Below are 24,627 nucleotides of genomic sequence, written 5' to 3' on the forward strand. Positions count from 1 at the left end.
TGATTCAAGGTGGAAGGTACCGGTACAGTAGGCTTTGAATTTGCCTGACGTTCCTGCTGTAGTGCTGAATTAGACACCTCTGCGGTGGCTCCTCTTGTTATGCACGACGTCAGATTGGTTATCGGTGCTACAGCTTTACAAAGTAGTTGTGTCATGTGTGAGCGAAACACTTGCGAGACACACTCAGTTACAGGAGTTATTATTTAATCTAACGCCTTAGACATTGCTTTTTTATCTGCTGACTCAACAAGTTTGAAAAGTTTGACCTGTCTTATCGACCCTTGCCTCGCAGCAACACCAGCATATCCGGTGGTGGTGGTAAAAAACATTTATTTCAGAAAAAGTCTGTAAGAGAGTGCCGACGTGGCCCATCGACATGCTAGAGTGGCAAGACCCTATTCCTAAACGCCAGTTGAGCTGGAAGCTGCCCGTGCGCGCTCCACCAAGGAGCGTTGTGCAGCCAAGGTAGAGCAGCCGAGCAGGTGCTCCTCCCAAGCCTCTCTCGTCGGGATAGGAAAAGGGGATGAGAAAGGGACGGGATTAACTGGGCACGATGCTACGACGTGATATGTGTCGGCGAGGACATGACAGGTCGAGCAGGTGCCATTGATTTCCGGCAAAAAGTGCCTGGTGACCGCCGGACTGATAAAGGTGTTTGTCTGCAGGCGGCGTAGCAGTCGATCGTCCGCTTTCTCCAAACCGCGTGCGTGGTCCGGGTAGAGGCGGCGCGAAGCCCGGTAATAAGCCAAAATTTCGCGAAAGCGCGTCTGGTTGGTATTGCCAGATTCCGTCTCGGGACATGGAGGGGCAACGGCCCGGACAAGAGAAGCGCGGGCAGCGGCATTTGCCGCCTCGTTGCCGGGCAGGCCCGAGTGGCCTGGGGTGCAGACTATACGAATGGGATGAGGGTTAAAGCGCCAAGAGGCTGCCTGTAGTAGGCTAGCCGCCAGCGGGGCAATGGAACCCTGAAGGTACTGAGAACAGGCCGAGCGCGAGTCCGTCAGGATGGTGCGTGAGGCAGGGTGAGAGGCGGCCAAAGCTATGGCAACCTCTTCAGCGTGCGTTACTGTGTCTGCTCGAAAGAAGAGGCCATCTACGTGTTTGCCCTCTGTAATCACGGCAGCCGTGAAATGACCCCAGAGGGAGGGACCAGAGACGTCCACGTAGAAAACACCAGGACGATCGGAGTGTCGCGTATGAAGGGCCGCGACACGTGCTAGTCTACGGCCAGGATGGAGGTCGGGGTTCATATTACGGGGTAGAGGTTCCACCTATAGCTTTTGACGCCAGAGCTCTGGTACCGGCTGCAGAGGGTCTTGGTCAGATATCGGGTTAAGGCCAAGTCTGTGTAGAAGACGGCGCCCTGAAGGCGTCTGCGACAGTCGATTGATTTGGTTAACGCGATGAGCTTCGCGCATCTCTGCAAAGGTGTTGTGTACCCCAAGAGCCGCGAATCGGCTGTTGGAAGTTGCAATAGGTAGGTCCAGAGCGCGTTTGTATACTGAACGAAGAAGGACGTCCAGCTGGTGCTCGTGTCGACGACGCAGGCGAAGGTAAGGCAAGGCGTAGAGGACGCGACTGGTCACAAACGCGTGGGCCAATCAGAGGGACTGAAACCCGCGGAGGCCGCCGCGCTTGGTAGAAACTCGCCGTATCATGCGGCTCACCTGTTCGCTGGTGCGTCTGAGGCTTGCTATTGTGCCCTTTGGATCCACAGACGATGTGACGTGAAGGCCAAGAACCCGAATATTTTGCACTGACGGAACGGGCCCGGATGGAAGAAAAATTTGAGGCGGCGGTAGCGGAGAGACTGAAAGAAGAGCCGATTTAGCTGGAGAGCACTCCAGGCCGCATGAACCTGCGTAGGTGTCCACCAGAAGGGCAGCCTTTTGCAGGCGTTCTTCGATTTGCGCTAAGGAGCCGGTGTTGGTCCAGATTGTGATATCGTCCGCATATAGTGCGTGTTGTATTCCCTTGACCTCGCTTAGAAGAGAGGGGAGGTTCATCATCGCCAGGTTAAAAAGCAGAGACAGGGCTGCCCCTTGAGGTGTACCCCGCGTGCCTAATAAGTACGGGCCGTGTTCGGTAGAATTAAGGCGAATGAAGGCGGTGCGATGTGATAGAAAGGCGCGAATGTAGTTGAAAGTCTTCTGCCCGCAGTTTGTGGTAGACAGGTTAGTGAGTATAGTGCTGTGTTTCACGTTGTCGAACGCCCCGCGGAGATCGAGAGCGAGCACGGCTTTATCGTTACGGCACATAGTAGTCTGCTCTATGATATCGTCTTGAAGCTGGAGCAGGACGTCCTGCGCCGACAGATGCGGGCGAAAGCCAAACATTGTGTCGGCAAAGGTCTTCCTGGCTTCCAAGTAGGCGTAAAGGCGTTCGCGAACCATGGTTTTCATGAGTTTGCCTGCGCAAGATGTAAGTGAGATGGGTCTCAGCGCCTCAATACTAACGGACTTTGCCGATTTGGGAATGAATGTCACGACCGATGTGGTCCATTTCATTGGAAACGGAGAGCCATCCCATAACAAATTTATAAGGTGGAGTAGCGAGAGGTGTGCTTGGTCGGGAAGATTTGCCAGGAGCGATACTGTGATTCCGTCGCGTCCAGGGGCTGTGCCCCGTCGCATTTTCATGAGTGCAAATCGTAAATCAGAAAGCGTGTATGGGGCGTCGAGGTCGGTGTTAGGGGCGCCGGAATACGTATATGCTGGGCCTGCGGGATCAATTGTGCGGCAGATGTAGCGTTAACAAAGTTCTCGCGCGAGTTCATTCGTAGTGCCCTGAAAGGCATGCAGAACACGGTGGAGCTGGCGTTGCGTTTCTCCCCTGGTGGTGGAGGGATCGAGAAGGCTTCTAAAGAGTCGCCACGCACTCTTAGAGCTCACCTGGTTTGCAGTTTTCGAACAGGTGTCGGCCCAGTTAGCATCGGAAAGTTGTGTGGAGTATGCGGCCGCCTCTGCAGTGAGCGCCTCAATGCGAGTGCGTTGTTTCCGATTACGTTTGTTGCGTTTCCAGCGCCCTATGAGCCCGTGACGAGCGTGCCAAAGATGTAGGAGGTGTGGATCGATTGCAGGAGTCAAATAGAGGTTGCAAGGGTGCGAGTGTTTGCTTGTTTCATATGGAGAGCGTATGATGCCCACGCTGCATATTCGGTCGAGGAGAGGACGGCGGGGAATGGTTGCAGTCTGAACTGAGTCCAATCGGTGAGACGGGCTTGGCCCCAGTGTTGGCGCATTTTCTGCCGCGGTGTGAACGAAATGCGGAGTAAAAAGTGATCGCTGCCTAGGGTTTCGCCTAAATTTTCCCATGTAGCATCGTGGATGTGACGGGTGAGGGAGAGGTCGGGGCATGTGTCTCGCGTGACCAAGTTGCCGGAACGTGTGGGCTGTGCCGGATCGGTAAGAAGCGTCAGGCTCAGTGAGGAAATGAGCTCCTTGAGCTCTCTGCCCCGGGCCTTCTCGTAGTGGTAACCCCAGTGAGGACTGGGGGCATTAAAGCCCCGACAATCACCAGTGGTTGTCAGGCTGATATACGCAGCGCCCGATGGAAGAGATGCGCAAACGAAGCCCTCGCAAGGCGAGGGGGACAGTACACGTTTAAGATATGTATTGATGGCAGGCCCCTTTGCTGAGACAGCACTGATATCATGCAGTAGTCGTAAGAAAGATCCAAATCGAAGTCAATCTGTATCGCCGTGTAAGCTTTATGCACGAGGAGGCATGTCATGGTGCCGCCTACATAGGAGCAGTATCCAGAAAGGGACGAAGCATGGCCAGATTCTTGGAGCGCCAAGACGGCTGGCTGACAGCCAAGTGAGCTGAGGAAAAGGGAAAGATGTGAACGTTTTTGCCTGTTCCCGAAGCCTCCAGGGTTCCACGGTATGATCTCGAATTTAGACGCAATGTTTGAACGGGACGTACGATTGGTAGCCATCGTGACTGTCTTAGGTTTTATATTTGGTCCTCCATGTCCCGCTCGGAATCCTCAGAGGCAGGGAGGGGCACGGAGGCCGGATTGTCCGACGGCGGCGTGGTGGTAGCCACCTTACGACGACGCCGTGGAGCTGTACCCTCACTGCTCACCGAGCAGGAGCAGGAACGCGATGCCTTGGGTTGAAACTGGGTAATTGCTCAGGCTTGAATAGCCTGGGTAACCTCTACTACTATGCTTTGGACCGAGAAGCTGGTGAGGAGGTGATTAATCGAAGCTTCGACGCGCGTGAGGCGTTCCTCTTCGCGCGGGGCGCGCTCTTCGCTAGGGAGAGTTTGGTTAGCGGGCAAGAGAACCTGAGGTGCCCCAGGAGCCTCAAGAGCTTCTGGAGTGGATGTGGCACCGGTTCCGAGTGCTGGAGTACACATCGCTTCTTGAACCGGTGGTTTAATGGGAATGGACTTAGCGCGAGGACTAAGCTTGGACGTAGCTGGCGTAGCTGCCTGGACAGAGGAGGCAATACCGGATGGCCTTGCAGTACACTGTTGTTGGGGTTGAAGTCGCTAATTTAAGAGTTCGAGTTGTTTAGGTAAAAGAAAATTTTGCTTTTGAAGTGCCGCAACTTGCTGGCGAAGGGCCGCAAGTTCGGGAGAAGGAGGATTGACAGAAGGGGGTGAGAGAGGCTTAGAAGCAGCATTCCCTGCCCAACTGCTCACCTGAGGTACCGCCGCTGGTGCTTCGAGCGGTGGGAAGGCTTGAGTGTCGGCGTGGAGTGGTGAAGCCGAATGATGCAGGTTGGTGCTGCTGTCTGGCTGTGTCGAACATGAGGTGGTCCTTCGAGGAGATGTTGAGGGCTGCTTGCGTTTTCGATATTTTCGATATTTTGCCATGCAGCCCCTGGTCCCAGTCTCATGGGCGCCGTGGCAGAGGAGGCACTTGGGGTGGCAGTCATGGGCATTGAGACCTGCAGGTGCGGGGGTTCCACATTTGGCACACTGGGTTGGAGCGGCTGAGGACACTGAGGTGGTCGATGACCGATGGTACTGCACTTGGTGCAAACAGGGACCGTTTTCTTGTAGGCGCGGATATACGTCACCACGCAGTGGTAGAAGAGGAAGCGGGGTAACTTCGTGCCCTCGAAAGTCACCACTGCCGCCGCGGAATCTCCGAGTTTGCGGACCGCGAGGATAGTACCTCGAGGCCAATGCAGTTCTGACTTTATCTTCTCCGGGCTTTCAGCAGGGTTTATGTTGATGACACCCTTGCATGTATCCCCTGGTGCCTTGGCGTAGCCCCGAACGGGCCGCTGCTGATCCCCCACTTGCAGCTGGAAGTCCCCGAGGAGTCGCTGTGCCATAGGCAAAATGGTGGTGCTACAGACCAAGATGTTTTGTTCCCAGATCGGCCACACTTGAATTTGCGTGGTAGTCCGGTCGCCGAGGTAGCTGCGGATGGCGTCGCCCGCGCGATCGGCCGGGACGAATGTGCGTAGCTCGCAGGGAACGCGAGGTTTCACTACTACGATGTAGTCGTCGCGAGAAAGGCGAGGAGTTTGACGCGTACGCCACTTGCGTTGCTTCGCTGGCTGCGAGGACGGTGCAGAGGTAGGCACACCACCGGAGGGATGGCGCGCCGGCGTTCCTTGCAAGGCTGGGGAATGGTGGCCCGCTGTGGCGTCTCGTTGTTGTTGAGACGCAGACTTCGATTTCGCTTGCTTGCGTTGCCACAGTCTCACCATGTCGTCGAGGTATTCGTCTTCTGATGGCATAGTGTTTACGGAGGATGAAATCTCCATGGACAGCATTTGGCTTGAGGTAGGATCATAGCCCGTAACCACGTTAGCGGCCGCCATCGCCGGGCTGAGAGCCCTTAGCGAGGCGGCGTTGTAGCCGGGAGTGAAGGACGTCCCTCAAGTTGTCAAAACTGGACCCACCTGGACGAAGGTGTTGTCTAGGCAAAGCGGAGAACTTGGCGGTGACGATAAATTCAAGTTTCAGGGGCACCAAGGTGGATGTCCGCAGAAATAGCAGAAAATCTACGGAGGCGATCCAGCATATCCGAAGGTCCGATCTTTGACAACAGTAATGGCTTCTCGTCATGAACATTTTCGCCTATACATTATTTCTAGCAGCTGGATATCGTTTGACCTTGCCTGACAATTTATGTAATCATCTGCATGGTCTCTTCCACAAAAACAGCACTTTTATATCTCAGCAGTGCATTTATTGGAGGGGTGGTTAGCACCACAAGCTCGGCATCGGGAACCTGATTTGCAACCCCCTAGACTGTGGCCAAAACGCCAGCAGTTCCGGCACTGAAAAGGACGAGAATCTGGGCGTTCTGCACGAAAGATGAGTGGCCATATTTTCGATTCACATGGCCAAGAAGTGCCGGCAAAGGTGCCAATAACTGATTCTGTAGGAACTTTCTCACCATTCACTACGCGGTTACACCGGTATACGGCTATGACGCCAGCATCGGAGAGTATCTCCACGGTCTCAGTTGGTGACAGTCGAGAGTCAACTCCTCGAACGATTTCCTTTGTACATGCCAAATGAGGCGGAATGAACGCACTCACCGGAACTGACGCAAATTATTTGCACTTTAGGAGGTCCGCAATACATTATGGATCTGACGATCTACATACAACACCACCTTTTCCAAACTGCCGTACGTCGCTTATCAATTGAAAGTGCTATGTCTTGGCCAGGAGCTCCACCTAGACAGCTTTTGGGTTGTTCAGCCTTATGAATCCCCCACTCGAAGCAGGCACCATCACAACAAGGGTGCTGTTAACATCACTGCGAAAAAAGTATTCCAACGGCATTTCATCATTAGGCAAAGAGGCTGACCAAGGGCTATGCCCTTGGCCAGGAGACGAGTTAGTCTTTGGCACGGTCGCAATCGTCTCCAAAATAGTAAATGAATCCGCTCATAAATTAACACTGGTTAAATTCACCCAAGACTCGGACAAACCACCGGCCAAAGTCCCAGCTCAGCAGCCTTGCTTCAGCGCAGGACCTTTGTGCTTCCGCGTGGCAGCGATGCTGATGCTGATGCTGATGACCTCAGATGGATGATGCTCACGCACAGAGGGGGATGGGCCAAGAACCGGGTCGCAGCGCACAGAAATGAAACTAAAATGAAATTATTTAGGCGATTTTTTCTACTCCTCAGTCTGTTTTTTTCTTTTTTTTATTTGCGCTACTGTCATTGTCTCATCATTGGTGAACAATTCACGTGCAACCTTTCACATTTTGTTTCTCTTGGCATTCTCCAAGCTGATTTGCTTTTTTTTCTTTTCTTTCGGTAACCTTCTAGCATGCAGTCGACGCTTCCATGTTTTTTTTAGGAGTAAATATGTCCAACTGCCTGTAGCAGTGACACGCAAAGAAATAAATGCACGTGCGACCTCGATCTGGCGAGCAAGCCCAAACAGCATGCTTCGTAGAAGCCTTGTCCTTCAGCAGCCAAGTAAACCCCATATGGACGTCTGGAGTGACGTGACTATAATGTAAACGCCAGAACTGCGTCTGAAAAAAATAAGGAGAGATTTTGGATGGAAGGGCATCGACACGACCTAAAAAGGGCGGCCAAGAATTTTAACACTTTTGTGTTGTTGCACTGAACGAAAATAGTGTATTGAAGAGCCCTAAATCAAGTATTGGGGTGCCTGGGAGTGCACTAAATTTATATTTGCTCATCATCATCATTATATTTATAGTTATCATCATCGTCTAGCTGTCTACATTCACTGTCGGGCAACTCCCATATTCCGGCAATCAGCCCGCTTTTGCTCTGGCTGCTGCCCCGTTCTCTTCGAAAAGTTCGTTAGCCTCATCTACCCACCTAACTTGTTGTCTGCTTCTTACGCGTCTGTCTTCTGTTGCGATCCATCCTGCAACCCTTAATGACCAGTGGTTATTATGGCAACACGATATATGCCCTGCACTTGTCCATTTCTTGTCTTCTTGATTTCAACTATGTCCTTAAGACACGTTTTTTTTTTCTCTGACTCTTCCTGTCTCCTAAGTTTACACCTATAATTCTCCTTTTCATCGCACGGTGCGTCACTCTGAAACTAAGATGAAGCGTCTTTGTGGTCATTCATTGTTCCATTCCTAGGTAAATACATGTGAGATGCAGCTGTTCTATACTTTTTCTAACGAACAGCAGATATTTATTACCACTAATTAAAAAACACTTTCGTTTCGATATTCAGGGGGCGTCTCCTTAGACAAGTGTCGTAGCAGTATGGCATCATGGAGAGACAGCTACACGAGACGTGCTAGCTGTACCCCGTCGTCCGCTCGTTATTCACGTAAGCAACTATGAGAGAATTGTCGTCCAGTGGCCCTGTCATTGCATACTGTGACTTGTGTTCCATGCAGGTCACAGAACTTGCTATTCGGGGAAACTGTGCTCACTCGTCGGGAAAATGTTTATTGCAGTGTGGCTTATTTTCAGTGGGTGCAAAATGAAAACTTTAGAAAGGAAAACAATTTATGCGTGTTGTTTGACTATAGAGTGTGAACCGCGGTAATACTGCATACAAGTGAAACCAAAAAAAACCGGCAATGCCTGCGCGGAGAACACAGCACTGTCAACAGGGAAGCTTGAAAAGCAGAATTCTCGATCCTTTAAAAAACATTCTTTAGATGATATTTCAAGCACACTTGCAGGATACCCACTACGCCCTGAATCATCATAATTTTTTCTAGTAAGGAGGCATTCACTATGGTAGCCTGCGTCATAGTTCGGAGAAGCGTAGTACCCGCTACCTACTTGCAAGGGATTTTGTGCAGTTTTTTATTGCTGTGGCTGAGTAAGAAAGTATTATTCCTGAAGGTTTTGTAATGGGTTGGAGCATTCGATGACGCAGTCATTACGAATTTCGCCTTGTGTGATGCCTTATTGTTTCTTTGCTGTTCTAAAACGATTAACTACTTATAATAAAGAAATTCATTTTCTAATATCAAGCCTGCCTAAAGCCAGTTGTAAACACAGTTTCAAGAGCCGACGTGTATTTGTAGTTGACTACTTGGCTGACACGCAGGAGACCCGGGTTCGAATCCCACCGGCTTCTATTGTTTTTCGTTCACTTTAGCTCTTTTTACTCATTTCCCATCATAGCGGTTACGCAAACCGGTAGAGGTGGCAGTGGAGACGTGCGGCGCACACACCCCTTTATGTGATCTCATAGGAGCTTTCGCTGTAAAAATGCTTCATGAATGAGGTCTTCGGATTGTCTCATTATACCTTTAACTTTTGTCATGCAGCGAGATCACGTGATTAGATGGATTACGAAGTGCTCGCACCAGCCTCCCAGCTTGCGTGCTTGTGGTGATCAGAGGGCACATTTCAATAGTGAGTGCATCCACGCGATCCTTCGTCGGGGATAGCAAGCCGAAGGAAAGAACTTATTACGGAGCCAGCTAGGAAAGGGAGCTAGCGTGTCACGACTACAAAGCAAAACAGTAGTGGTAGGACTGGGAATCTGCAGAGCTATAATTAATGCCTTACTTGGGCTTTCACTCATGCTTGGAGGGCAGTGTAGAAGCAGTGGGACAAAGAAATGGGGAAAAAAATTAGTCCCGTATCTGCATGTTTCACTGCAAGTGTCGACAAAAGACGATAGTCTTGCGTCTGGAGAGAGCGAAAAAACATTTATTTGATGCTCTGCGAAAGCAAATCAATAAATGGTATATTGGAGGCGGTGCGTTAGAAGGCTCGATGCGTGATGCGTGATGCGCAGGCGAACGAGCGCATCGAGACACGTCACACATGAGAAATGAGCGCTATCAGGCAGTTAGCTTAGAAAGCGAAGCGTGCAGCATGCGCGCCCGTCGCGAAGGCGATAAGCTGTAGAATGCAAGACGACGGGTATGTGTCACTACCGTGTTTTCTTAGCAAAGCCTTGGAAACAATTGCCTTTTCGTGCAAGTGTTGCATTTCAAAACCAGCGTGGTAAACTGTATAGGCCTTAAAAGTACATATGTATGCCTTTTCTAGTAAAAAGAAATACATACAAAGTACTGACGTGTTGTTAATGTGCCCTAAATATGAGCCATGTTCGAGTTTTATTCGCCAATCGCACAAGTATCAACCCTGAAACTTGAGCAATATGAATGAGTGCTGCAGATAGGGTTGAATTTTGGCCGTTTCCGGTAACGTGATGGCGGACAAACTGACAAGTTCACCAACAGACAGACAGACAGACAGACAGACAGACAGAAAGACAGACAGACGGATAGACAGGCATACCAAAATTTTCGCGTCAAAGGTTCTCAAAAAGACTATCGTCTTTAAAAACTTGGAAGACGAGAAGCATGTAGGGAAAGATGTTTTAGCTCCACTGCCGTCATCGGCTATGTACTGGGCAAAAAATCCCGTCTTCACTTGAGTGAATCGGGGAAGGGTGGTCAAATTAACTCCAGTTTGATGGCTAATAACCGTATTTGTGGTGAATCGTGAGTACGTGACACATTGTGCCGACATTAGACACCGAAAGGCATAAACCCTGAAGTGCTTCACCACGTCACAATCAAGCCATGCATTAGGTTCCAAGTTATGTTATAGAATGCGGTGTTCAGGTGAAATTAACCGCAAGATGAACCATGACAACCGCAGACAAAGACAAGCCGAGCCGCTTAGCTGCGTCGTCCCTAAATGGCAATGAAGGAACCGCAAAAAAGTCTAAGGAACAAACGGGAGGTGACAATCTGGCTAGAGGAGAAATTTCGATGTGGAGCAGGTGAAGCTCCTGACAGCCAGGGGCAGTGGTGTAATATAAAAAAGAGAAAAAAAGCAGAGCAGTTCGTGAATGAATTTGGCTTTTTACAGAGCATACGAAATGGCCCAACTTGTGTACTGGCTTAAGATATTACGAACATAGGGCGAACAATAACAACAGTGCGACAACACCAATCGACAATGTCCAACAGTATTTTTTACATATATAACTGCGACAGTTGTACTGAAAATAATTCACTTCAAAAATTGAGAGTATACTAATTCACTTCAAAAATTGAGAGTATACTTTGAGACAACGGCTTTCTTCAACCATGACCTCCAATATTGTTTTCCAGTAGTATTTATTTGGATGTATAAGTTTACACAATGCCTTCTCTGTATAAAACTGTATTGATTTTTTTTTTATGCAGCAAAGATTTAGTTTGCTGCTTCCGAAGTGTGAATATTTGGAGTGCATAAATACCTATGTCTAATGTTTCTATGTAACTAGGATTATTATTACTAATTTTAAAATAACTACAGCTCTGTATGCCGCCTGTAAGAAAGTACTTAGCATTCATTGTATTTTGATACTCATGCCCTCCTGCTTTGGTCTCGTAAGAGACTGGCAGTATTGTAAATAAATAAATATAAAATAAACACAACGTGAATATGATTATTTTATATGTAGGCATCCCCGTTGGCCTATTGGTAAACACAGAGAGGGTACAACGCACCTCTCTGTGTGGCTGTCATATTATTGCATACTGACAAAACTATCGAATAACCTGCGTGACAAGAATGAGAGCATTAACCTATTTCTTTTGAAGCGTCTGACATTAGTAGTCAGCGCACGTTCAATGTTTGAAAAGAAAAAACTAGCAAAGCGATAATAAAACATCTTTCACGATCATTAACAAGCCTATATAGCCAGTACTTATCATGGGTTACTCGGTTGAACTACTAAGCCATGCCAATAAGTGGCCTATGTAGTGTAAATCAATATATGGTTCTAAAAATCTTCAAAAAATATTCATTTTACTAAGTCCTTCTCAAACATTCTACAGTAGTCTCTTAGTATTAAGGGGAACTAGAAGAGTGTCTTTTTGAGAATTTTAGGGTGAGTATTGAATGTCAAGAATGTGTCCATATACTTGTGGAAGTTGATATGACCTATTCAATATTGGGTACACATGTTCAGAGAAGGGGGGACGTTTAAGACGTATGCGTTGCTATATTGCTCTAGAAGTACAAAACTATTCCGACTATTTTTGTTCCAAATGCTCAGAGGTATTGCGTGCTTGACACCATGTCTCAGCTTTGAAAGGCGTCACAAATATGCCGGCTTATTCGCTCTCCTTCGATTGCATGTTACGTTAAAAAGCATACCGAGGCTTATGGAACTGGTGTATTTTCAGTTATGCATAACGCGCCAGGACGTTGCATCCCAAGCGTCAGCAATCTAGCGACACTGAAACGACTCAAAAATAAGACACGTGAGCGTGCAGAGGCGTTGCCCGGCAACCGGCGAGCTCCACCATCACGCCTTGGGGCCACAGAGAAAGAAATGTTTCTTCCTTCGTGCTTGAGCTACGGCACCGTACGGGAGGCTAAAATGTTCTTTGAAATATTCACTGGTCACTCCCTGGAGAAATGAAAAGCTTTCGACCTATTCTTCTATCGTAGTTTACATATTTCTATAACTACTTGGTTTCGAACAAACTTCTTCAACGCTCGTGCATTTGTTATGTACAGCAGGCGTGATAGGCCTAAAAACCGAATCAATGAGTATTTTGTGCCCGCGTATCACATTTGTGCCCGCGTACACATGCGATGAGCCAAGGGGCTGATAGAAGCAGCACACATAACTTTATTTAGCGCTGCGCAGAAGGTGTGGTAATGAGACACCCCTAAGCTACGGCGTCTTATATCGGTTAAACAAGACGTTCCATCTTTGAGAGATTAAGAGAGCATGTTATCAGTATAGATGTATGTGGTGTTCCGCATCTTCCTGCGCACTCTAAAACTCGCGGATGTGTGCCTTGCTTTGAGAGAACTGTTATTCCTGGTAGGAGTACCAAAGAAACAGCAAGAGAGCTCTTGGAAGCTTTTCATATAAATAAGAAAGAGCACAGTTGTATCAAATATACATCTCTAATGTTGTAATGTACAGAAATGCGCTTTTTCGATAGCTTATTGCTGTGCCCATGACGCTTTAAGACGTTGTTTGGCTACGCACGCATGGGCATACTTGTATTTTTTTTTCTTGTGCGATTCTTATACTGCCAATAAACAGTTGGTACTTTGCGCTTCTTTTCTTTTTTTTCTGCGCTTCCCCCTTTCATGGACATGTCTTCGTTTTTTTGTTTTTGCTCTTCAGTCATTCGCACCAAATTAACAGGTCAGCTATACTAAAAAAAAAGTTCACACTGGCCCGGGAAAAATGTACGCGCAAAGAAATAAAGAAACGGTTCTCTTCTCGGTGCGCGAAACAGAATATCACTGCTGATAACGAATAAGTGAATGGTAAAAACGGCACCAACAATCTTTGAGATAAAAAGAACACAAAAAGCTCTTGTCATCTGTAAACTAAACAGTCCGATATACAACAATAAGGTACTGAATACAAAGATGAAGAAAGGACACCAAGAACGCGTCAGCTATATAGATGGCTAAAAGACGACAAAAGGCATTCGAAGAAATTGGCCCTTGTCTCGGGGACAATAGACAAAACAAACAGATAATAACGGGTATGTCCACACGGGGCATAAACACAGCCGTCGCTTTGCGTCTCGACGTATCAGCGAACAAGCAGCTGCGTCGCGTAACGGCCGCGCTCTTAGGCGCAGCAGTTTTATTACTAACCTCTTGTGTTTTTTTGTTTTTTTTTCTTTTTGGCGTTCACATTGTGGAACTGCATTTCGTCTTCGCTGGGCGACGATGCCGTAAATGCTTCGGCTGGTAATGGCCGCTGCAAAGATGGATCCACAATGTGGATGGATCGAATAACGAAAGAGTAGGGCCAGCGTTCGAGGGGGTGGAGGTGGGTACGTCGCATGTACTCTTGCTTACTTTTTAAATGCGAAGCATTTCTTAGTGAACTTCGGCGACTTGGAGCCTATCTATCTGTCTATCTATCTATCTATCTATCTATCTATCTATCTATCTATCTATCTATCTATCTATCTATCTATCTATCTATCTACCTATCTATCTAGCCACCTACGAGTTTTAGCTCTTCTGGCCATTTCGATAAGGTATGGCATAACATGACTGCATGAAGAACATATTTGATTATTCATAACATAAAAATAAACACATGTATGCTATCAATGTCATGAGTTACATTTCATGGTTCTGCAGCTCTCAAGTTGGTTTTGTTCACATGGCATGTTGCAAAAGTGGTATGGTATGACATGATTGCATGCCGAACACAAACCACCGGCCCTAACATGAAAAACGTGACATGCGTGTCATATAACCACATGACCACATGCCACGCTCATGATGCGCTCACGCGGCCGTTTCGCTAGCTTCACATGTACCAAACTCGAAATTACGCCACACAAATGGACGACATAAGTGAATGACACATCCAAACATAATATTCATGACATGCGTGTCATGTAAGAACATGACTAAAAGCCACACTCATGCTGCGCTCGCGGCCGTTTCCGTAGCTTCACATATGGCAAATTTTGTATTACGTGACGTCAATAAATGATGAGGGTATGTGACTGGTGCAAACATGATATTCCTGATGTGCGTGTCATGTGAGAACATGACTACATACCACAGTCAAGACGCCAATAGATTTTGACTTGACGCGGTGCACGTGCTCGCCGGCGTTCATTTCGTCGCGTCACGGTGGCGTTGCCACACCAGGCGCCGGTCTTGCCATATACACGCAGGCGCGCGCCGCACTGCGTTGCTTTGACGCAAGCGCGTTTCAGCGCGTCAGCTGTCCCTCTGTCACGAGGAAAAGAGAGAGACGCAGTGCAGTCTGGATCACGCTGGTGGGGCTGGTCGCACGTGGCGTCAGTCTATAGGGTGCTCGCGTTATGCTAACGTAGCGTCACTGTGCCAAGCGTGCGCGCTACAGTGCAGGGTATTGGGCCCTTCGTGATGCGCTCGCTGCCATTTTCTTAACTCCACATATATCAAACTTGGTGTTACGTGACGTCAATGGAGGACGATAGTATATGACTGGTGCAAGCATGATAATGCTGACAAGTTGTCATTTAGGAAAATGACAACATGCTATGCTCATAGCCTGCTCGCGGCCATTTCGCTAGCTCTACTTATACAAAATGTGGTATCACGTGACGTGAATAGACGGCGAAGGTAAGTGACACATGTAAACATGATAATCATGACATGTTAGTCATGTACGACATCATTTATTTCCATCTTGTAATATTGTACTAATTTTAGAGTGACATGGCATATCAACCTTCCTCATTCGTGCTTCCCATATTATCGATTCCCACTATACGTGGGATCTGCCGATTCTTTGCCCACGCAGGCCTAATAGAACTAAATGTTAATGGTATAATAATTATAAATAATATGACAGGCCCAATAATAGCATAAAATATTGAAAATTTAAGTACCAGAAAACGCAGCTTGCACTACTGCCGCAAGGATTTTACCTTTGACCATTGCTATTAATTCAAAGTGTTTACTGGATACGCTGAGTTTTCGCTATTAGAGATTAGTATTGCTTGACTTGTCTGTTGTTCACAGGTTTTTATCGCTTCTTCATATTATATGCGTGTCACGTGTTTTAACGCTGTAGTGTCAACATGCTCGTTCTGCGAAAATACCGTTGTCGGCGCCGGCGTCATTGTCGGTGATTGTGAGCGAAAAATTATCCTGTGCGTGACCTGAGAAGCGAGATAGATGCCAATAAAAAATAATAAAGAATTGTGGGTCTAATTGAGGGTTGAACGGGGGCCCTTTGATTGGCAAGAAAATATGCTACCACAGAGTCACTCCTCTGCTTGGAAACATGAGAAAATAACTTCCTTTGCTTGAAAATGAAGTGAGAGTAACTTGAATGCTTTACAAACACACACGTTGTGTGTACATACTGCATAATTCAACATGTAATGTCGCAGCAATACTGCGCGTTACAAGCGTGCATTGCGATAGAGAGTCATAACATGCGATTATTTTGAATTCATGGTTTAAAAAGGGCCTACCACTAGAAAAGGCACATACGTTACGGCGTATTATGCCTGCGAGTCCACAGCGAACGTCCTTGCCTCTGAAAAAGGCAATCTGTGTCAAGGCCAGCCCGCGAGCCCGCCTGACGCGAACAACTCAACGGCGTCAACACGCGACGGCGCCTTTCTGGCGCGCACGTGCAGTGAGTCATTCGAGGAGCCCGTCGAGCCAGCAACCGGCGCCTTCCTGTCTGGGGGTCTGACGCAATGCCTGGCGACGTCACTCGTCCTTGGGTGCAGCCACGTGCAGCGCAGTCTCTCCAGATTCGATGAGAAAGAATGATGTGGCCCAGCGGCGACCCCATTGGAGGAGTCTGACCTCATGACCAGCGGCGCTTCTGGTTGGACATTTTGTTATTCAAAGAATCCACCCGGTGCATATGAAAGAAGCCCTGCGGCGCGTCGCGAGTAGCAGACCTGTTGGAGAGCAGACATGTGTGTCGCAGTTGAGCTATGTGTTAGCAGCAGACATGTGTGTCAGAGAAGAGAGCTATGTGATAGAGAGTTGAGCTGTGTGTCAGAGAAGAGAGCTATGTGATAGAGAGTTGAGCTACGTGTTAGCAGACCTGTTGGAGAGCAGACATGTGTGTCAGAGAAGAGAGCTATGTGATAGAGGGTTGAGCTGTGTGTCGGAGAAGAGAGCTATGTGATGGAGAGTTGAGCTATGTGTTAGGAGCAGACCCATTTGAGAGTAGAGCTTTGTGTTAGAGAGAAGAGCTCGGTTCTTCGCGTCTCTGTCGGCCCCAGTGCCGAATTTGTAACGCCTCTGTATATATGCTGTACATAAACCTTGTTTAAATCACCGTCGTCTCGTCCACTCGTCTATCAGCTCTGCGCAGAAGCAGTTGCGAGCTGAGAAACCTACGCTACCAAACGGCTGGTGACCTTCCCGGTGGAATTTGAAGCAGGGGCGCCTTCGGGACCGTGTTGGCGTCCCCATCTTTCGTAAACTGTGGTTGCAGCGGTGAGATTCGTGGCGCCCTTCGTAACGTCGTCGAAGGCGCGCTTCGCAACAGGTGCCTCTTTCCTTATAGCCATGTAATGGGTGCATAGCAAGTTCGAAAATATTTAATTGACCAAGGGCTTGAAGTACGCTCTAGGGACGTACTATTGCTATCGCGTTCAACTCCTAGAAGCCAAGCTTAAGGATCATCGAAGTTTACGGTGAGAACAACTCGCAAAATTTACCATTGCGTAATATTTATAAAATCAATCACGCAACGACTTCTTATTTTGTTTATAGCAGACCCATAACACATTACCCCTTACGTGGTGTTGCATTTACCTGTTACGTGATTTTGCATGACTAGATGCTGCCAGATGTTAGGTGATTTTCTTCAGGAGACTGCTAGCATGATGTGACGTACTTCAGTCCCGTTACTATTTTTTTAGTGTGATGTGACGTGATTAGGTCTCATGTCTAGTTGTTATTTAGAAGGGTGGCAAGTTGGGCTAGTTGTTTCTTCATGGTCAGAAACGTAATAGCACGTAACACGAGGTAAGAAAGGACACTTATAAAAGCTTCTCTGCATTCCTGGTGTTTGCTTCCTCAGTAGTGTGTTTTCGAGCAGTCGTTACATTATTTTACATCATTTTTAGTCCCATAGCGAACTAACCCGTCATGGTTATTGCATTGAACACTGGAAAAATCTGCATAGGGTAATTTTAAGTGAAACGTCCTAGTCCGAAATTGCACTACTGATGATCTTACTTGGAGGGCGAAGTTGCGGTCGAGCATTGAAAGCGTTCGCTTCCTGAGGATGGTGGGGCTGATGCGTGCTTCAAGCGCCATTTCCTCGCTCGCTCGTTTGGGCCACAGTTGTAAAGTATGTGACAGCTTGTGGTTTGACAGCTACGTCATGACCATCGCCTACATCCGCATCAAACAGTCACGTTGGAGCATGCGACCACCATGCTCCAACGAGAGTTTCTGGTCGCTGCCAGCTCATCGCCACTGCAAGCCAGCTATACGGTGATTACCGTGCTTGCTCATGCTGGAGACGCACCCAGTGCACGTGCACCTCCCCTTTGTTTTTCCCGTCTTCATGAATTGTGCGCTGCATTAGCAATACAAACTAGCTACAAGCTCAAGATCTGTCACATAAGCCCTTTAACATGGGGTAATATTTCTGCACCTGAGCACTGGTTCAGCATAATCAACTTCGCGGCACCTAAATTGCCTATAATGCTGCGAAACTTTCGGCACGCCCCACGTACCTCGGGAATTGATGTTGATTGAAGCAAGTGAATGGAAGGTGACTGTGTTGTAGTTTATTGAGCGAAGCGTTACAGAAGGGCGCTAATGACTAATGCTTACATACACGTGTCAAACAGCCACGTAAGTTTTGGATTACCAGTTGGTTACAGCTGCGTAACGATGCTAACAGTAGCATGAATGTTAGTTATACCCTGAGAAGTAACATGATATAAAGCACAGGTGCCTGTGACGATAGTATCCTTGGATACTGCAATATGGGTCAAATTCAGTGGATGACGCCTAACTCCAATTACCATTAACGCGACGTGATGTCTATATCGTAGAAAGATATATGTAATGGTTTTTTATTTATTCATTTGAAATAAATGTTAGGGCCAAAGTAATTATAGAGGGGCGTGGTAAATATAAAAACAGCATGAACATTGATTTGAAAACCAAATGTTAGCTAAAATTGTAGCACAGGTTGTAATCTTAGAGGCAAAAATCAGATTGTTGGCGGCAAAGAATATGAACATAGTGGAAACAAGTAACAGTAACCGTTTTTACTAAACCAACAAAAATCAGACAGTTTGCCAAGAAAATAATCAAATAACTGTATAGCTGCATAACAGTACACTAAAGTTTAAAACGTCATTATAATGACAACGACGCACTATAGACGTGCTTGATCCAAAAAGATCGTTCCAGTCTTGTGCGGTTGGAAGAATGAATAACTCGTAACATGCGCGAGTTGAACATCGCAAGATTACCACCTTTTGGGGATGGTCAGAATGACAGGAGATGTATGATGGATGGAGAATAAGGTTATCATCCAGGGTGTAACTGTAGTATATTTTGCGGAAACGACATATGCGACAGAATTCATAGATAGCCGACACTGAAAGCGCATTTGACGTTTCACGAACATTAGAGAATAATTCAGAATTGGTTCAGAAACGGGGCGTTAACTTAATGCGCACAACATAAAATTACCGATGTCTCTTCTAGCCGTTCCTTGGTAGGTTTAAGCTGTCAGTCAACTGTGGCACACATCCACATACATGAGGAAACAGATTTTCCGGCGAATATGCACCATACGTCTGGTGGGAAAGGTTTGATGACGTACGTTACAGGATTGTATATTATTTGTTTCACGACCAGCGCTTCATGTTCGTCAAACAACCATAGCCTCCCTTACTAAGTTTTGTTTACCAGAAGGTATTGGAGAGATGCGAGAGCACCCATATGTAAGAAGATAGATAGATAGATAGATAGATAGATAGATAGATAGATAGATAGATAGATAGATAGATAGATAGATAGATAGATAGATAGATAGATAGATAGATAGATAGATAGATAGATAGATAGATAGATAGATAGATAGATAGATAGATAGATAGATAGATAGCAACCCTGAAATTGCATTAAGTTTGCAAAGACAGGTTTGGCATTTAGTGAGAACACCATCGATACAGATGTCCCACTTTAGCAACTAAATCCTCCTTCTTCGAATCGTTTCATCTTTCTCCCTTTTGTTAAACCCAAGGTTGCAAAGAAGATGCCCGTCTGTTTGTAATCAGTCGCTTTACTTCAGCACCTTCTCCCGCTGCATCATGCTGGTAGAAGGCTTTATACGAGCCAAGTGGCTTATAACAAGAAACACAAAAACTGGCAGCCATTTGTCTACGTGTAAAAGATATTTTGAGGAGCCTTTAGCGTAACTGGATGAAGTAGGTGTTACACGATAGACAATGTACCATGAAAATCCTTCTTGAATGTTTTATAGCCCTGAAATAGCGAGCTAAATGTTGGTAGCCGACGTGAGGTACTTTTTATCGCTATAATAGGTGCCAGAATACCATAACTGATACCCCCAATAAATCATGACTCTTTTTTACTGTCTGCTTTTTTCATCACAAGAATGATTTATTCTCAATTAAAACTGGGAGACTTTTCAGGAATGCGCTGCCCTAATTGTCTGAAGCATTTCTTTTCTCGAACGCACAGACTATTGCACTTGCGTTACGTGCGAAAAGCTGACGTAATTAATGTGTTTAATTAAAATGCTCGATAAGCCTGTGTACCGGTGAGCTCACATTGCTGCCCAGCTATTAGTCACTGTGAACTATAACAACGTGCTTATTATTGGCATGCTACTTCCTGGTACTATTCGTGGATTGTTGCTTTTGCGAGCCTCGTATGTAAAGTGCACCTCAGCTTAGATTACCTGTCAACGAACAACCGTTGTTGATAGCAGCAGTTAATTAGGATAAGACAAGAATCGAACACAATGGAAGTTAGATGTTAACATTCCAAGGGAGTTTAACTGAATAAAATATTACAACTACATTTAGCATGTCTGGCTGTAAGGATTCATGGAGAATTTACAAAAGAACTTCAAGTGAAGGTTTAATCCTTAGAGCTATTCGTTTCGAAGAAGTTCTTTTTGTAAATGATCCCCAAATCGTAACATTCAGGGATGTCAAACTTAGTAGCATTATTCGATTCACATTCTCAAAAAATACTATAAAACAGTGTTTGAAGTGTTTGTTTACCAGCAAACTATTAAAATTATCCTGACAGACATTGCGGGCAAATTGTAAAGTCACATATTATAATTTATTATGATACAATATGAATATTTTAGACAAAATCTATAATGTTACTTTATGCTAGGCGAAGCTCTACAAAAGGATCAAAGATTCGAAAAATGAGAGGCTAACCTCGACTGGCTAAAAACAGATATAAGGCCTTTGTTGAAGTAGTTCAGTTCAGTTTACTGCCTTGAAGCCCCTCTCACCCTATTTCATAAAGGGGCATTGCATAAAGGGTAGGGTTTTAATTATGTTAACAATACGTATTTATGTTTTTTGTATTGGAGATGATTATTAACATGCTTTAAAAGGAATTTGATGGAGTGATGGTGGCTGTGTACCGAGAAAGACCGATCCAGTTGATGGCTGCTCGAAAGAAGAAGGATGCTGAAAAAATAGTGATGCGCGAGGATAATCAAGAAAAAAAAACAATTATTGACGGCACCTAATGAGCATTGCAAAGAATGTTGCATTTTTTACTTTTTATTATTTTTCTTTTTACACACTGCCAGTTCCAAATTGGACTATTGCAGGAGGCAAACAAGATACACAATAAATACATATACAACCAAATACACAATACATACACTTGCACTTACAAGCGAGAATGCGCGACAGCAGATATTTTATATTTATACCTGAAGAGTATAACAACACAACCTATGTCAGGCATATGTACACAAAAATATTATAATACGTAATGCACTGGTAACACTGACATATTCAAGAAGCACCAAGAACTGTACAAGCCAGAAAAGAACATGGAAAGGAAAAACATCATTTCAGCTAAGAGTGTCACGAATTTGGTTTAGCAAAGTTAAAAAAGTATTCAAATCTTTAGCACCAGTCAGACAAGCGGGCAATATATTCCATTTTCTAATTGACTGTGGGAAAGAGAGTACTTGAAACAGTTGGTGCTGAAACAGTATTCTTGTAATGTTCGTGGATTTTTATGGCGTGTCTGTCGGATTTCTGAATTGATATAGATTTCGAGCTGTCAATGTTTACCAACAAACTACTCTACTCTACTTACCATCGAAATACTGTTGCTTTTTCTCAACTGCTGATCCCATATGTTTGACAATTTAAATACTGTGCGGGTGTTTGTTCCGGAGCTTATCGAATTCCCAAAGAATGTGAAAATAAACCAGGTGACTGCGCTTATGCAGGCACTGCGTCTCCCTCAACCACACCTCTAATTGCAGAGTTTCATTTGGGCGAGTTGGTACAACACACTTGATGAAGAGCTGTACAAAGAACAGGAAGAGAAAAAAACGCTTACAACATGCAGGCACAAAATATAAACTGGGTTTCTCTGCAGGATGGACACAGCTTGGCGAAACTCGGCATCTTTTCATGATCTGACTACACCCTCCTTTGAATCACCCAACAGTACGAAAAAAGTGATATCCGTAATTGGTGCGCTTCGTTCTAGTGGTTACGATGAAACCTGGTATCGCGTCACAGACCATCTACAAATTTGGGCGCTGTTTTCAAACCAGTGGCATCTTTTTTTCATTTCGAACGTGCGGGCAATTTTGGTTCATTCTATTTATTCAACACTACTTCTCATCCCAATCGGGATCATCGCAGGAGGAACGCATATTAGTGTGTCACATTAAGAGGGTCATAAACAAGAGCAAAAAGCAAGTTGAATAATACACTGACATTAGTTTAGACAAGACTACCGCGAGGCTGCGGCAGTAACTAAACAATAGCGTATACAAAAAGCCACAGCAGCTTGAACAGGGAAAATTCTAAGTATTTCGCACAAAATGTGCATTGGCTAATACGTACATATGTACCAATAGAGGCGGAAAAGGCAAAAACAGAGACCCGTTCAGCCTCAGAAATATACTTAAATACGCTATGTTGATCGATTGATATGTGGGGTTTAACATCCCAAAACCACCATATGATTACGAGAGACGCCGTTGTGGAAGGCTCCGGAAATTTCGACCACCTGGGGTTCTTTAAAGTACACCCAAATCTGATCACACGGGCATACAACATTCCTGCCTCCATCGCAAATGCAGCCGCCGCAGCCGGGATTCGATCCCGCGACCTGCAGTTAAATACGCTAAGTGTAGTAATACAATACATTCTCGTATTCCCATCGATAGAGTAAAAAATAAATGAAAAGAGACCACACAAAAAGCGCTACAGCTTGAACAACGGTAGCAAATGAGAGTATACGTGCATATAAACAGAAAAAAAGCAACCGCAAACAAACAGTGGAGCTTCCAATGCCCAATCAATGTTCTTCGAGGCAACTATAAGTAGTACCTGAAGGTTTAGTTTTTGGAACAATATTTTTTATCGCTGTACAATAACGACTTACCTAGCGGGTTAAAAAACCTCTTTTCATATTTATGTGTGCTGATGACACAGCTCTCTTATGCGGTGAAGATTCTTTTGACCATACCATAGCATGCACGAACTACAGATTGTTCATATCCACAAGTGCTTCTCTTCAAATAGACATACTTTACTTAATTCGACATAATTTACTTTAGGGTATTCCATGGCCACTTACACTACTGTGTGTTTATCATTTATCAACGGTCACACATACCGCACGTACCTATTCTTCCTAAACTTAAATAATTCAAATAATTTCAAACAAAATTTATGCTGCATGCTATTACAATAACCTATGTGTACGAGATTTACATTTATTGTATATATATATATATATATATATATATATATATATATATATATATATATATATATTTATATATATATAGGCAGGCATGGTGGTTGAGTGGCCGCCGCATTGCAAGTAGTCACGTAGGTCCGCCGTGAGCGGTCACAACGTGGTTTATTTCGACGTTTCGGCCTATAGTCTGGCCTTCATCATACCCTCAATCCTGATATAGGCCAGACTCTAGGCCGAAACGTCGAAATAAACCGCGTTGTGACCACTCACGGAGAATCTACCTGACTATATATATATATATATATATATATATATATATATATATATATATATACAAAAGGGAAAGAAGTGTATACCTAAGGGCTCGTATTTCCGTGTTTTAAGACAATAATAATGAGATATAACAGACAGTAATGCCAAGGAATGTACAGGGGAAGTTATTAGAACCAGTGGAATGTAAATAAGAAGAAAGAAGAAAGAAAAGTGGATGAAAAAATTACCAGCTGTGAGCAGGAATCGAACCCACGACCTTCGAATAACGCGTTCGATGCTCTAACCACTGAGCTATCACAGCACCCGTCCCTCCATCTACTTTTTTGGGTTTTATATGTGAATTTAGAAGTAGGAGTGACAGTCAGCGCCATCTATAAGCCAAACCACGAGTGTGAAAACACTCTTATTCGCATGTTTGGCGTCACGTAGCACGTGAACCTATTATGAGCGGGCAGCTGATTATTTGTCCCTCTTATACAACCTAAATTACACCAAGTCTGCCAGTACGAGACCCTCGTTCAAAGAAATAAGGGAAAGAAGTGTATACCTAAGGGCTCGTATTTCCGTGTTTTAACACAATAATAATGAGATATAACAGACAGTAATGCCAAGGAATGTACAGGGGAAGTTATTAGAACCAGTGGAATGTAAATAAGAAGAAAGAAGAAAGAAAAGTGGATGAAAAAATTACCTGCTGTGAGCAGGAATCGAACCTACGACCTTCGAATAACGCGTTCGATGCTCTAACCACTGAGCTATCACAGCGGCCGTCCCTCCATCCACTTTTTTGGGGTTTATATGTGAATTTAGAAGTAGGTGTGACAGTCAGCGCCATCTATAAGCCAAACCACGAGTGTGAAAACACTCTTATTCGCATGTTTGGCGTCACGTAGCACGTGAACCTATTATGAGCGGGCAGCTGATTAATTGTCCCTCTTATACAACCTAAATTACACCAAGTCTGCCAGTACTAAAGCCTCGTTCAATGAAATAAGGGAAAGA

General features: G+C 45.5%; 1 non-coding gene across 1 annotated transcript; it reads right to left on the reverse strand.

The window, feature by feature from the left end:
• Positions 1-24,317: 24,317 nt before the first annotated feature.
• Positions 24,318-24,390, reverse strand: TRNAT-CGU (transfer RNA threonine (anticodon CGU)). Its single transcript has one exon. It is a non-coding gene; the product is annotated as a tRNA-Thr (tRNA).
• Positions 24,391-24,627: the final 237 nt, after the last annotated feature.

Source organism: Rhipicephalus microplus, chromosome 10, assembly GCF_043290135.1.
Source record: "Rhipicephalus microplus isolate Deutch F79 chromosome 10, USDA_Rmic, whole genome shotgun sequence".
In the NCBI taxonomy this organism is placed as follows: domain Eukaryota; kingdom Metazoa; phylum Arthropoda; class Arachnida; order Ixodida; family Ixodidae; genus Rhipicephalus; species Rhipicephalus microplus.